Raw genomic sequence first — 13,993 nt, forward strand, 5'->3', positions numbered from 1 at the left:
TAAGTCAGACAGAAAAAGACAAATACCAAATGATCAAACTTATATGTATAATCAAAACCAAAAGAAACTCAGATACAGACAACAGTCTGATGGTTTGCAGAGGCAGGAGGTGGGTAGTGTGCAAAATGGGTGAAGATGATCAAAAGGTACAAACTTTCAGTTATAAATAAGTCCTGATGTAATCTACAGTATGATGACTATAGTTAATAATAACATGTTGGATATTTGAAAGTTGCAAAGAGAGCAGGTCTTAAAAGTTCTCATCACAAGAAAATAATTTTTTTGTAATTATGTGTGGTAATGAAGATTAACTAGACTTATTGTGGTGATCATTTTGCAATATATACATATATTGAATTATTGTGGTGTACAACTGAAACTAATATAATGTTATATAACAATTATATCTCAATTTTTAAAAATGACTACCAAATGTTAGTTTTGATGATAATTTGGCTATGTAAGAAGCATATTCTTATTTCTAAGGGATACATACTAAAGCATTTAGAGGTAAAATGTTAAAATGTCTATATTTTATTTTAAAATACTTCAATATAAACAGTTTTTAAGAAGAGGAAGGTCAGTTTCAAAAACAATTGCAAAAAAGTGAGTATAAATTGTTCATTTCAAAAATTATGCTCCAATGTCAAGGATTATGCCAATTATAATTGGACAAAATGATACATGGACCAAGAAGCTTTACTGGCAAGAGGCCTCCCTGTCGCGCCCCATCCCCCACCACCACACACTCAAAGTGCTAAATGAAACATTTTCCAAATTTAAAGTAAAATATCATTTTAAAAGATTCCCTAATATAATTTTAGAGAAACTTTTAGGTTTCTTATACAAATGTTCAGAATCACTAAAGGGAGGGATTAGAAGATCTGAAACTATAACATGCTCTTCCAGAATAATCACAACCCAGGCAGCATGGAAAGTTGATGTTCATATTGCTGTCTCTATCATATGTGCTTCATTTTCATACCTTACATGGGAATTATTTCCTTTGTATGAAACATCTTTTGTTCTAAGCACACAGTATCTAACAAATAAGGGAGCAATGGTCAAAAGTTTAGACGATATTTGGGAGAGAGGAATTAAACTTCATTAAAGCCTTATTAACCAGCTTCATCATCTGACTTCAATAAGTTGCTGTGGCTGACAGTGCCGGTCATTACCTGGAGGTAATATAAAGGCTATGAATGAAAAATAGTAAAAGGCTAGATTCTTAGGGATATAAGATCAATCCAATTCAGATACAAACAGATTAGACCTACAGAATACACATAAGTTTTCTTCAGGGAGCCTACAGCAAAAAAGAAGAAAAAAAGAAGATTGTAGATACAAGATCAATATACAAAAACCAGTTGTAGCAATGAATCATCTGAAAATGAAATTAAGAAAACAATTCCATCTACAATAGCATCAAAAAGAATAACATACATAGGTACAAACTGAAAAAAGAAGTGCCAGATGTGCACTGAAAACTATAAATGACTGTGGAAAGGAATTAAAGATGTAGATAAATAGAAAGTCATCTCAGGTTCATGGGTTGGCAGATTTAATATTGTTAAAATAGCAATACTTCCCAAAGCGATCTACAGATTTAATACAATCTCTATGAAAATTTCAACTTCCTTTTTTTTAAAACATAAATGAACAAGCTGATCTTAAAATTCATGTGGAAATGCAAAGGACTCAGAACAGCCAAAACAATCTTGAAAAAGAACAAATTTGAGCACTCATGCTTCTTGATTTCAAAACTTACTACAAAGCTACAACCAAGAGTGTGGTACTGCCATTAACAATAGACATATAGATCAAAGGAAGAGAACTGAGAGTCCAGAAATAAACCCATATATATATTGTCAGTTGATCTTCGACAAAGGTGCCAAGACCATTCAACAAATGGTGCTAAGATAACTGGACACCCACATGCAAAAGAATGAATTTGGACTCCTCCCTCATACCATATATAAAAATTAACTTAAAAGAGATCAAAGTGCTAAATGTAAAAGCTAAAAGTATAAAATTCTTAGAAAACATAGATGTATATCTTTGCTACTCTATCCATCAGAATCAGTAGCAGATGATTAGATAGACAGACAGACAAACATAGATTTATTTTAAGGAATTGGCTCAAGTGATTGTGGGGGCTGGCCAGTCTGAAATGTGTAGGGCAGGCTGGCAGGCTGGCAACTCAGGCAGGACTTGATACTGCAATCTTGAAGCAGAATTTATTCCCCTCCAGGAAACCTCGGTTTTTGCTCTTGAGGCCTTCAACTGACTGGATAAGGCCTATTTACATTATCCAGGGTAATCTCCTTTACTTAGTCAACTGATTGTAGATGTTAATCAAATCTACAAAATATCTTCAAAGGAACACCCAGATTGGTGTTTGACTAAATAACGGGTTACTATAGCCTAGCCAAGTTGACACATGAAACTACACTAAACTATGACCTTGGACTAAGCAATGGTTTCTTAGATATGATATCAAAAGTACAATAACCCCAGAAAAAACAGAAAAATTGCATTGTATCAAAGTTAAACTTTTGTGTATCAAAGAATACTATCAAGAAAGTGAAAAGACCATCCAAAGAATGGGAGAAAATATTTGCAAACCATACATCTGGTAAGGGTGTAGCAACCAGAATATATAAGAACTCTTAAAACTTAACAATGAAATGACAAATAACCCAATTTTAAAATAGGCAGAGGACCTGAACAGCCATTTCTCTAAAGAAAATATACAGCCACTGATGTTGTAAAAAGACACTCAGCATTATTAGTGATTAAGAAAAGCCACGATGAAATACCACTTTACACCATTATGATGGCTAGACTCAAAGACAAGTAAGTGTTGGCCGGGATGTGTAAAAACTGGAACTCTCATACACTGCTGCTAGAGAGATAAAATGGCATAGCCACTTTGGAAAATAGCCAGGCAGTTTCTCAAATGAGTAAACAGTTACCACATGACTCAGTAATTCCACTCCTAGATACTGACCTGAGAGAAATGAAAAACGTTTGTCCACGCAAAAACTTGTACACAAATGTTTAAACAGCATTATTTATAATAGCCAAAAGATAGAAACAGCCCAAATGTCCACCATCCTGGTATGTTCTAGAATTAGACAGTGGTGAGAGCTGCACAATCTGTGGCTATACTGAAAAGTACTGTACACTTTAAAATGGTGAATTTTATGGTATGCAATGTATACCTTAACAGAAATGACAAGCTCAGGAAATGTAGGTATGACAGAAAGTCATCTCCAGCTATCCTGGCCTTGGGCCCACTACTCCCAGGGCTGGGATGGAATGAGTCTCCTAGAGCAGTGGGCAACACTGGAGTGTTGTCCAACATTGCTTCAACTCCAGGGAGCTCCCTAGGGGCACAAATCATTCATGCTCAAGAGAAAGGATCAGACCAAGTTGTTGGTCACCACCTTCTAATAAAGAGCCCTACTGGGCAGCATTTCATACTAAGTTAACTCAAAGTTGGCTTCCTCTACATGTCCAACCTCCATGTGTCCAATTTGGTCCAATATGTCCAAATTTCTACATGGTTACTTTGAAATTCAAGTCAAAAGTCTATATTTCTAGTGGGCCAGTGAAGTATATCCCAATATCTGTGTTGGATGAATGCATGAATGAATTACACCAATAACATCACTTGCAGTTTAATTTGTAACTTGTATTAGGACTGGAAAACAACGCAAACAATCATAAACATATTAATAGGTCACACGACCATGGAAAGGGCAGAAGTGGAGCTAGGCTTGAGGCGACAGAATCAAGACTTGAATTCACCACCATGGTTCTCTCTGTCCCTCTCATGTCTGTCTCTGAGGGTCAGCTCGTCCTTTCACCCTGGTTTCACCCTCAAAGTGAAATTATGGTCCACAGTGCCGCCTCCTCCTCCTATCACACACACCTGCCCCTGAGGGGGAATGAACAATGTCCACTTCTCAGATGAAAGGAAAAGAGGCACACAATTGTTGTCTACCACACCGCTTTTCAAAATTTGCTCCAAATTATACATAGCTCATTAAAATTTTAATCCAGGCTAAAACATAAATGTTTAGAAACTGAGTCTGAAAGTCCTCCTGGGGTTTCTATTTGCACCTTCACTCTTCACTTAGAGACAACAATTCAGAAAACATGTACATTTGATAACAAGAGGCATAATTTTCAGTGATGAAAGTATCTTCTAACACAAAGGTGGTGCATGATGTCACTCTTCCTCATCTTTGATTCTAGCAAAATTCACCTTTAACATAGCTGACTCTTGACAAGTAACTGACTTCTCCCTTGCCCAGAGAACCCATCTTGAAACTCATTGGTAATCAAATACCTAGAGCCATCATTATTACTTGAGAATTTTTTCTCAAATGAAATGGTCTCAAAATTGGAGAACAGTCATATATACCCAAAAGTGCTAACAGGGAGCCCTTAGATAAAATAACAATATAACCTCAGAAAAAAGAAATGTCTGCAGTTCTTGGAATGTTTTAAGAGGCTTTCTCCCTAACCCCACAACATATATGCTAAAGTTTAGAACTAGAGAAAAAGGAATGAAAATAAACATCATTCAATAGACAAATTGCAGATAACCTAAGAATCACAGTTACAAAGTAAATTAAGTTGACAAATACCTATTGTGTATTTACTTGTATCTAGTATGCCCCGGTCATTTGAAAAAAAATCGAGAAATTGAGTTAAAAAAAAATCTGAACTGAGAGGGAGGCCCCCACTGTTCACTTATTTCCCTCTGCCACTGCAGGCTGGTATTTCTGTAACCTTGTCCGATAGTTTGCTTCTTACCACCCTGACCCTTTCAATCACTGGCTCTGTCAACAACAGGCAGGTGAAGCTGGCAGTGACAGTGGGCATCACACATTCCATGCTAGTGAGGACTGCACTGAGATCATGGCAAGCCACTTTGTTGCCCACTCCAGGAAAATAATGCCTCCACCTGCAAGCTTTCCCTTTATATATACAGTTTAGAGGAGGAAGAAATTAGTGTAGGTGAAATTTTTAATTGAGGAGGTAAGATTTGAACTTGCCCTTAACAGATAAGAGAATACTTTTGGGGTATAAAACCTACCTGAACAAAATCTCATTTGTTTTGCAAAAGTAAATGGCCATGTGCGTGGAACAGGGCCAAGGAGGAGCAACTTCCCAGGCTTGGAAAAAGAACAAGTTATTAACAGGAGATGAAGGTTTGGAATCTGTGAGGCAGTATTCAGAAATGTCCGTCCACCCGGGGCGGGTAGCTTTGCAAATAAATCCAAGAAGACTAGAGCAATGTGGGCATGCACCCATAGTGGGTCCATAGAGAGCCAAGGCACAGCTACGGGACTGGGGGCTACAGGCACAGGAAAATATTGCTGTCTGCAGAGGAAAATGCCAAGGGCAGCAACCAAAGTAAAAATAATTTATCTATACTCCAGATGGGACAATTGAAAAGGGAATTAACCTTCGTGATGTGGCAATGTTAAATTTAGATATTTGAGGTAAATCACCCCTACACCCACCCCCACAAACACACATGCTTTGACAGTCAGCAGGTCTCAAGTATAGAGCTGGCGAAAAACACCAGAGGAATTAACAACAGAGGATCAGGAAGTGAGTTTGGGAAGACAGAACCAGCACACACAAGGGCTCCTCAGTGAAACTGCTCTTGCTCCTCTGTATAAGGCAAGAGAAAGAGTTTATGCACCCAAAACACAGTCTACATGTCCTACTCAACAGTGTCTGTTATATGCTAGATACTCCTCCATTACTTTCTCCCCAAATGCTTATTAGACCCTTTAGTACTCAAAGCGTGGTTCACCAAGCAGGGCATATCACTGGGAGTTTGTTAAAAAAAAAAATTGAACCTCGGATCGTATCCCAGACGTACTTAATTAAAATCTGCATTTTAACAAACCCCCAGGAACGCCATTAAAATCTGAGAAGCCCTCGTCAATATCACTGAATTAAATCCTTCCAAAAGACAGACTGTACTTTCCATGTGAATAAAACTATCACTCTGTGTGCCCCCATAGGACCAGCATGTTCAACACACAGTAAAGCATTCTATGCTGCTTAGAACACACACTGTAACTGGCCGAAAAATCAAAGAACATGGCACTGAAGGTGTCTCAGAACTGTCTACTCCAATTTCCTCTTTTTGTGGATGAGGAAACCATTTCAGATAATATGTGGGCTGACTAAAGTCTAACAGTTTTTTTTAAACGACAATATAACTCCTTAATTACAGGTTACTAAACACCAGGAAGAGGAGCAAATCAGTATTTAGGTATGATTTATGTCCTCTTTAAAAGACATACTATCAATCATAGCACTTGTAGCTATTCAATAACCTTAAAAATTTAGTCCCAGGACCGGCCTGGTGGCATAGAGGTTAAGCTCGAGCACTCCACTTCAGCACCCGGGTTCACCAGTTCAGATCCCAGGCGCAGGCCTATGCACCGCTCATTAAGCTGTGCTGTGGCAGGCATCCCACATTTAAATAGAGGAAGATGGGCACAGATGTTAGCTCAGGGCCAATCTTCCTCAGTGAAAAAGAGAAGGATTGGCAGATGTTAGCTCAGGGCTAATCTTTCTCACACACACACACACACACTCTTCAGTCCCAAAAGGGCAAGTGCTCCTTCTGAATGCTCACCAAATAACAATACTTCACCTCTTTCGGTATTTGTCCGTAGATAAATTGCCTATCTCTAAGCCCTACTAGCTTGTAATCCATGAGAAGAGGCTGTGACACCACTGTAAACATACCCAAGGCAGGAACCGAATACATTTTTGTTGAATTAACGGAACTAATCAAATGAAACAACTGATCACACAGCTGTTAGTGGTGAAGCCAGTATTAAAAGTCAGTCTTTTAAATGACTGGATAAAGATGTGGTACATATATACAATAGAATACTACTCAGCTGTAAAAAAAGAACAAAATGGTCCCATTTGCAACAAGATAGATGGACCTTGAGAGAATTATGTTAAGTGAAATAAGCCAGATAGAGAAGGACAATTTCTTTATGACTCCACTCATATGAGGAATTTAAAAATGTGGACAAAGAGAACAGATTAGTGGCTACCAGTGGAATGGTGGGGTGGGGGGTGGGCACAAAGGGTGAAGGGGTGCACCTACAACACGACTGACAGACAATAATGTACAACTGAAATTTCACAAGATTGTAACCTATCATTAACTCAATAAAAAATTTTTTTAAAAGTCAGTCTTTTAAGACCTGGTAGGGGAATAATTAGCAAATATTATCAGCCTAATCCACATTTTAATTTTCACTAAACACCAACTGAATAATCATTTGCTGAGGTCCTAACTTGTCCAAGAATTAGGTTACATACAACTCCTGGAAAGCAAGGATGAATAAGACAAAAGTCCTACTCTTGAGATTTGCCTGGATGTACCATATATTGACATCTACTAAAAGTAGAAACTCTCTACTGAAGACTTTTTTGGCAGAGGTGGGGGATTCACAACTCAGGTGACTTTTCACTGTGATTACCTTCAAAAGCGAGAATGATTACTGGAAGAGACAAGCATAAAATGTAATCTCTCTCTCTTAATTAATCATACTTGTTATTAGCATACATGTTTACTTTATGTAGGTTGCAAATATGAAGTTTTCTATTGGAACATGGTTGAAATAGTGTGGGCATTTCAGCCCAAGCTTTGAGAGCTTTCTCTTGCATTGCAGATGAGTTAACTCTTTCCAGTGGATTTCATCTTCAAGACCTGCTGCTAGTGCCAAAGCAGCGGTGCCCATTCAGAGAACCCACCAGGGCCACTGCACCAAGGGATCCTCTGGGCAGTGTCAGGGGTGCCAGGCCTGCCAGGACTCACTAACATCCAGAAGCCCATCTGTTTATCTTCAACCATGAGGAGAAATTAACTTCATTCAGAATGCATTAGTGGCTTAATGAAGCCCATATAACCTCATAAAACCTCTTTAAATCAGCCCACACTTTACACAGGAATAGACTTGATTCAAATTCGTATTTTAACATAATTTAAGATTGAATGTTCTGGGGCCGGGCCTGTGGCCAAGTGGTTAAGTTCGAGCACTCTGCTGCGGCAGCCCAGGGTTTCACTCGTTCAGATCCTGGGCGCGGACATGGCACCACTCATCGGGCCACACTGAGGTGGTGTCCCACCTGCCACAACTAGAAGGGCCCACAACTAAAATATACAACTATGTACTGGGGGGATTTGGGGAGAAAAAGCAGAAAGAAGAAAAAATCTCTTAAGATTGAATGTTCTTAGATTAATATTTTTAAATGCTACCATTTATTGATCACTCTGCATCAGACTGTGATTAAAACCATGTATATTATTTCATAAAACCACAACTCTATGGGGTAAGCATGGCCTTTACAGGAGAAACTGAAGGTTACAGGGGCTAACTGGCCCAAAATCATAGGGCCTGGGGCAAAATGGTATTCGCCCCAGGATTTGTACTAGCTTCATCTCTACTGCTCTTCATTTAGCAACTTACAATCCTGTTCAGCTTGGAATATTATTGCTAATGGGCAGTTAGCCTCTATCAGAAGGGAGAAATGCCAGATGAGGTACTCACAGCCTTGATCATCTACTTGATAACCAAGAGTTAACCATAATTTATATTTACCTATAACCTCAATAGTATCATCTACATTCATGTTCTAAATAAGTAGTGTTTCACAAGGACTTAACACAGGGAGGGTCTGAAAACAAGCATTCCAACAGGTTTGGTAAATACAATTCAGTAAAGTTTTCATTGCATAAAGTTATGTAGTAGTTGGCAGTTGTGATTTCAATAATTTTTAATCCAAATAAATGATTCTAACATTTCTTTGTAGCCAAATACATTGTTTTCAAAAAGTGGTATTTTAAATAATCAAATATCGTGAATAAGAAAACATCCAATATTTGACTTTTAGTGTCAAAAAATGTACTTTGGCGATATGATTTTTTTAATTCAAAGAATACAATTAAATTATTAAAATACATTTACAAATAGTTTTACAACTAAATTACTGTGATGGTCACTAACACCATAGCTGGCTGCTTGGACACCAACTCCTAGAAACAAGTAAAACCAAAAATATCAACACATAAGGACACTGTTTTCAAGAAATACAGCAGTGATAGGTTGAGAAAAAGATCTGCAAATCAGAGTGGTAAAGAAGTTAGGAGTGGTCCCAGGGTAATGAAGTGAACAGGAATAAACATTAAGTGGTAAACAAAGGCACAGGAGTAGAAAGGAGTCAGAGCATAGCAAATGGTTCAAGCTGATGAAGCAATCTCTCAAGACTATTCTCCAAATTCATGGTTAATGTTGATGTAAAAGGAAGAGGATGAAGGGGATCATAGCCAGGGTGAAGGGAAAAGAATACTGCAAGAGCTTCAAGGAGTTTAAAGGAAGGGTCTACTCAACAGGAACAGAAAGAACTGGTCATAAGAACAGAGGTGACCACAGGCTTGGTAGCAAGGGAGATTCAGAGAAAATGATGGCACAGTAGTCACAAAGCAGGGTGGGGGGCAGGCTGGGGGGGAGGGGGGTGGACACACACACACTTTTAACTGCAGTTTATTTTCTAAACCAGTAAATATATTCAGTACTCCTTACCACTGAGCTTGGAGAATAACACCATTTGGCTTTAAGATATCATTGATTAAAATGTTACCCTAGGGACTGGCCCAGTGGAGCAGCGTTAGTTAAGTTGGCACACTCCGCTGCGGCGGCCTGGGGCTCACCAGTTCGGATCTCAGGGATTGGACCTAGGCACCACTCCTCAGGCCATGCTGTGGTAGGCGTCCCACATATACAGTAGAAGAAGATAGGCACGGATGTTAGCTCAGGGCCAATCTTCCTCAGCAAAAAGAGGATTGGCAGAGAATGTTAGCTCAGGGCTAACCTTCCTCAAAAAAGAAGTTACCTTAATTTGGGGCCAGCCCAGTAGCACAGCCGTTAAGCTTGCACACTCCATTGAGGTAGCCCGGGGTTCACTGGTTCACATCCCGGGCAAGGACCTACACACCACTTATCAAGCTGTGCTGTGGCAGGCATCCCACAAATAAAATAGAGGAAGATGGGCACATATGTTAGCTCAGGGCCAATCTTCCTCAGCAAAAAGAGGAGGATTCGCAGTGGATGTTAGCTCAGAGCTCATCTTCCTCAAAAAAAAGAAAAAAGTTACCCTAATTTAAAATGACATTATTAATGTATCAAGTTATCCACCATCACTAATCATAAATAATTTTTATTCCTATGTAGGGCCACAACCACAGCAAAGTGAGTATCATTGTAATTCTTCATAATCAAGGATTTAAGACAATTGTGATCTCAAAGTGGAATCAAAAGACTTAGTCCTCATTCTCTGCAAGAACTTCTTTTGGCAAAAAGAAAAGAACAAAGGTAGACTTAAAACATTAACTGTATTTATACCAAATAAAGAAGGTGAGATAACACAACAAAGATGCTTTTGTAGCAGTTTGGCAAAATAAAAAAAGAAAATTTGAGGTTCAGCAACATACCAAAGTATAGACCAAAAAAGAAAAAAAGAAAAGCCAAGAGGCGACACCAGTATTTACATTTCAAGCAGAGACTAGTTAAAAAAAAAATCCTCAGGGGCCGGCCCCATGGCTGAGTAGTTAAGTTCTCAAGCTCCGCTTAGGTGACCCAGGGTTTCACCTGTTCAGATCCTGGGCACGGACATGGCACCGCTCATCAGGCCATGCTGAGGCAGCATCCCACATGCAACAACTAGAAGGACTCACATCTAAAAATAAACAACTATGTACCAGAGGGCTTTGGGTAAAAAACAGAAAAAAATAAAATCTTTAAAAAAAATCCTCAATATTACATTATTTTACATTTTAATTACTGTTTAGTTGTGTGTAATTTACTTTAAGTTTTTTTAAGGGCTAAGAGCATAAGTCAACATATTTGCATTAATACAGTTTTATGCATTAAACAATGTTTTAACAAAAATAATTCAAGGCAATATTGAGTTCATAAGAATTATTTTTTCTCCTTAAAGAAGTCCATACTTTACTCAAGATTAAGAAACCCAGGCAATTAGATATTTTACTTTACTTGTGAACTCAATTATTTTCACTTGAGTCTTAAGTGAAGAAAATTTTATCACCCACTTTAAATTCATCTGTATAGCCGTTACAATTATCTGGATTTTTTAAATTACAGCAATTGAAAGACAGTTTACAATAACGAATATATTCTGGACATCTGACCATCATTACTTATTTGGCCAACGCAGCTTGAGAAGGAGTAAAACAACACATCTCTCTTTGTTAGTTATCAATTGGGAAGAAGATGTACATTTTTCCTCAAATTAAGGGCTGATCAACTACAAAGGCTATAAAATCCCACCCTTGTGCATTTACAATTACCATGCTTTTTGATTGTAAAAGGATGAGTCTTTGGATCCAAATAAATGGCATTAAGTATTAGAACTAATTTTACTATATTTTAATATGAGGGCGTCCTTTTCAAAATCTCATTTCACACAATAGCCAAGACATGGAAGCAACCCAAGTGCCCACTGACTGATGACTGGATAAAGAAGATATGGTAGATATATACAATGGAATACTACTCAGCCATTAAAAAAAAAGACAAAATCATCCCATTTGCAACTACATGGATGGACCTTGAGGGTATTATGTTAAGCAAAATAAGCCAGACAGAAAAACAAACACGATGATTTCATTCATACGTGGAAGACAAACACACGGACAAAGAGAACAGTTCAGCAGTTACCAGAGGGAAGGGGCTTGGAGGGTGGGCACAAAGGGTGAAGGGGCACACTTATACGGTGACTGACAAATAATAATGCACAAATGAAATTTCACAATGTTGTAAAATATTATGACCTCAATAAATAAATACAAACTTTAAAAATCTCATTTCACATTATATTGTAAATTATCCAGATTACTTTGTAAAGTTATCTATTGTTAAAAGCCTGTTTCTTTTTTTAAAAAGCTATTATACTAGATGAAGGAAGAATATACACTCAATTGCTACCAATGATTCCTTACAATCTTTGAACAATATTTTTTAAAATTACTCAACTACTGCACTGAACAAGCAACTAAAAGTTTTCACTATCAATTAGTTCAATGATTTGCTTCTTTACTGTCCACCGGTTTCTATTACTATTGGTTTCTTAGTGCCAACTATTAGTCTTCCTTTGGAGGTAGAATATTAACTTTACTTTTGTATAATCTTTTAGCTGTCAAAATTTCTAGATAAACTTAAAGTACCTGCTCCTTATTAAACAAGGACAAGATAAAAGAATTCATATAAGAAGTCTACATTTGGCAGCAAATGGATCACTGCACAATCCTTACAGGTATTTGCTCAGTTATTCACCTGAGAAAGGATGATTCCTCGAATCTTTCTAAATTAAGAAAGTGAGAGACAGCCCTGATGGTCTAGTGGTTAAGGTTTGGTGCTCTCACCGCTTTGGTAGCCCTGGTTTACTTCCCAGTCACGGAACCATGCCACCCGTCAGTTGCTATGCTGTGGCTGCACATCACATAGAAGATCTAGAAGGAACTACAACTAAGACATACAACCATGCACTGGGGTGAGATCTGTCTTTATCGTGATATCATAAATGAACTTACTGAAAAAATCTTGGGTCGCTCTTATAAATTACATGTAAAAATGAGATGGTGCAGACCCTTAGGAATTTTTTTAGATGACGATATCCTCCTAAGGATGTAAACACCATGGCAACCCCTTCATATCCAACAATTTTTCTTTATCATATACTCACTCCATGAGTTCCCAAAATTCGCCTATGTCACAAAATGGTTTTGTCATTTATTTTCTGTATCATCAAATACCTTCATTAATTTTCTCTTCAGAAAATGCTTATGTTGCTTTTATTTTAGATTCAACTAAACTTCTTAAATAGCCAAGATTTTCACTATGAACTATAAGATTTCCATCTACTCTTTAGTAACTTCTATAAGGCATATTAACTTTAGCATAAAAGATATTCTATTCCACACATTTCCTGGTTTTGAGTAAAGAGTACTACTGCGTGGAATTAACTGCTATTGCCCCTATCAATTCTATAATATACTCCATCTATTTTTTTATACTGTTTCTATTTTATACACAAGTTATATACACTTTCCAAAATCTTGAGTGTCGGAATCTTTTTGTGAAAATGACCAAAAGTGAATCATGCTGGTACTGGAAAAACTATATTGATACTTATCAGAACGTACAATCAGTGCCTTTTAGATCCTTCCCAGCAATGATACTATGATTCTACATATATATGTTTAAAAGATATACTTATAAAAGAAAATCTGGAAAAAAATTCCTTAAATACCTCCCCAAATCCTATTATTCATGATACTAGACTTTATCATTAGTACTTATATTCTTTAAAATATACATAAGAACACAGTCACATTCTCATTAAAGAAGCTACCAAAGTTTTGACCAAAATCTTAATTCCATACTGCACCTATGAGAGCCTCCCAAAGCCATACACACCAAATCTCTTAAGGAAAATGCATTATTATTTCCCAGCTGTGTACTCTAAATTTTCAAAACAATATGAATTTTATATGTATTTATCAATAACAACTATATTTAGTGAGAAAAATTCAAATCAATGAATTGGTATTAAGTAATCCAGACTAATAAAAACCATGTGAGTCAAACGAATTCACTCTCCAAGCACCTACTCAAATTTGAAGTGTGATAAATTCTTCTGAAAGGATAATTTAAAACTAATTTATTTCTATTTTACACCCAAAAGACTCAAATACCATTGACTATCCCTATAAATGTTTGTTCCAAAGTCCTGAAAAGTCACACATAAACCTGTAACAAATGCCATCACTTTAAATACTAGAAAAAATATTTTTTAAAATTAGCAATTCTGAAAATTAGTAAGTAATTGAAATCATTAAAGCATAACGCTGACC

This window comes from Equus przewalskii, chromosome 8, assembly GCF_037783145.1.
Source record: "Equus przewalskii isolate Varuska chromosome 8, EquPr2, whole genome shotgun sequence".
Classification (NCBI taxonomy): domain Eukaryota; kingdom Metazoa; phylum Chordata; class Mammalia; order Perissodactyla; family Equidae; genus Equus; species Equus przewalskii.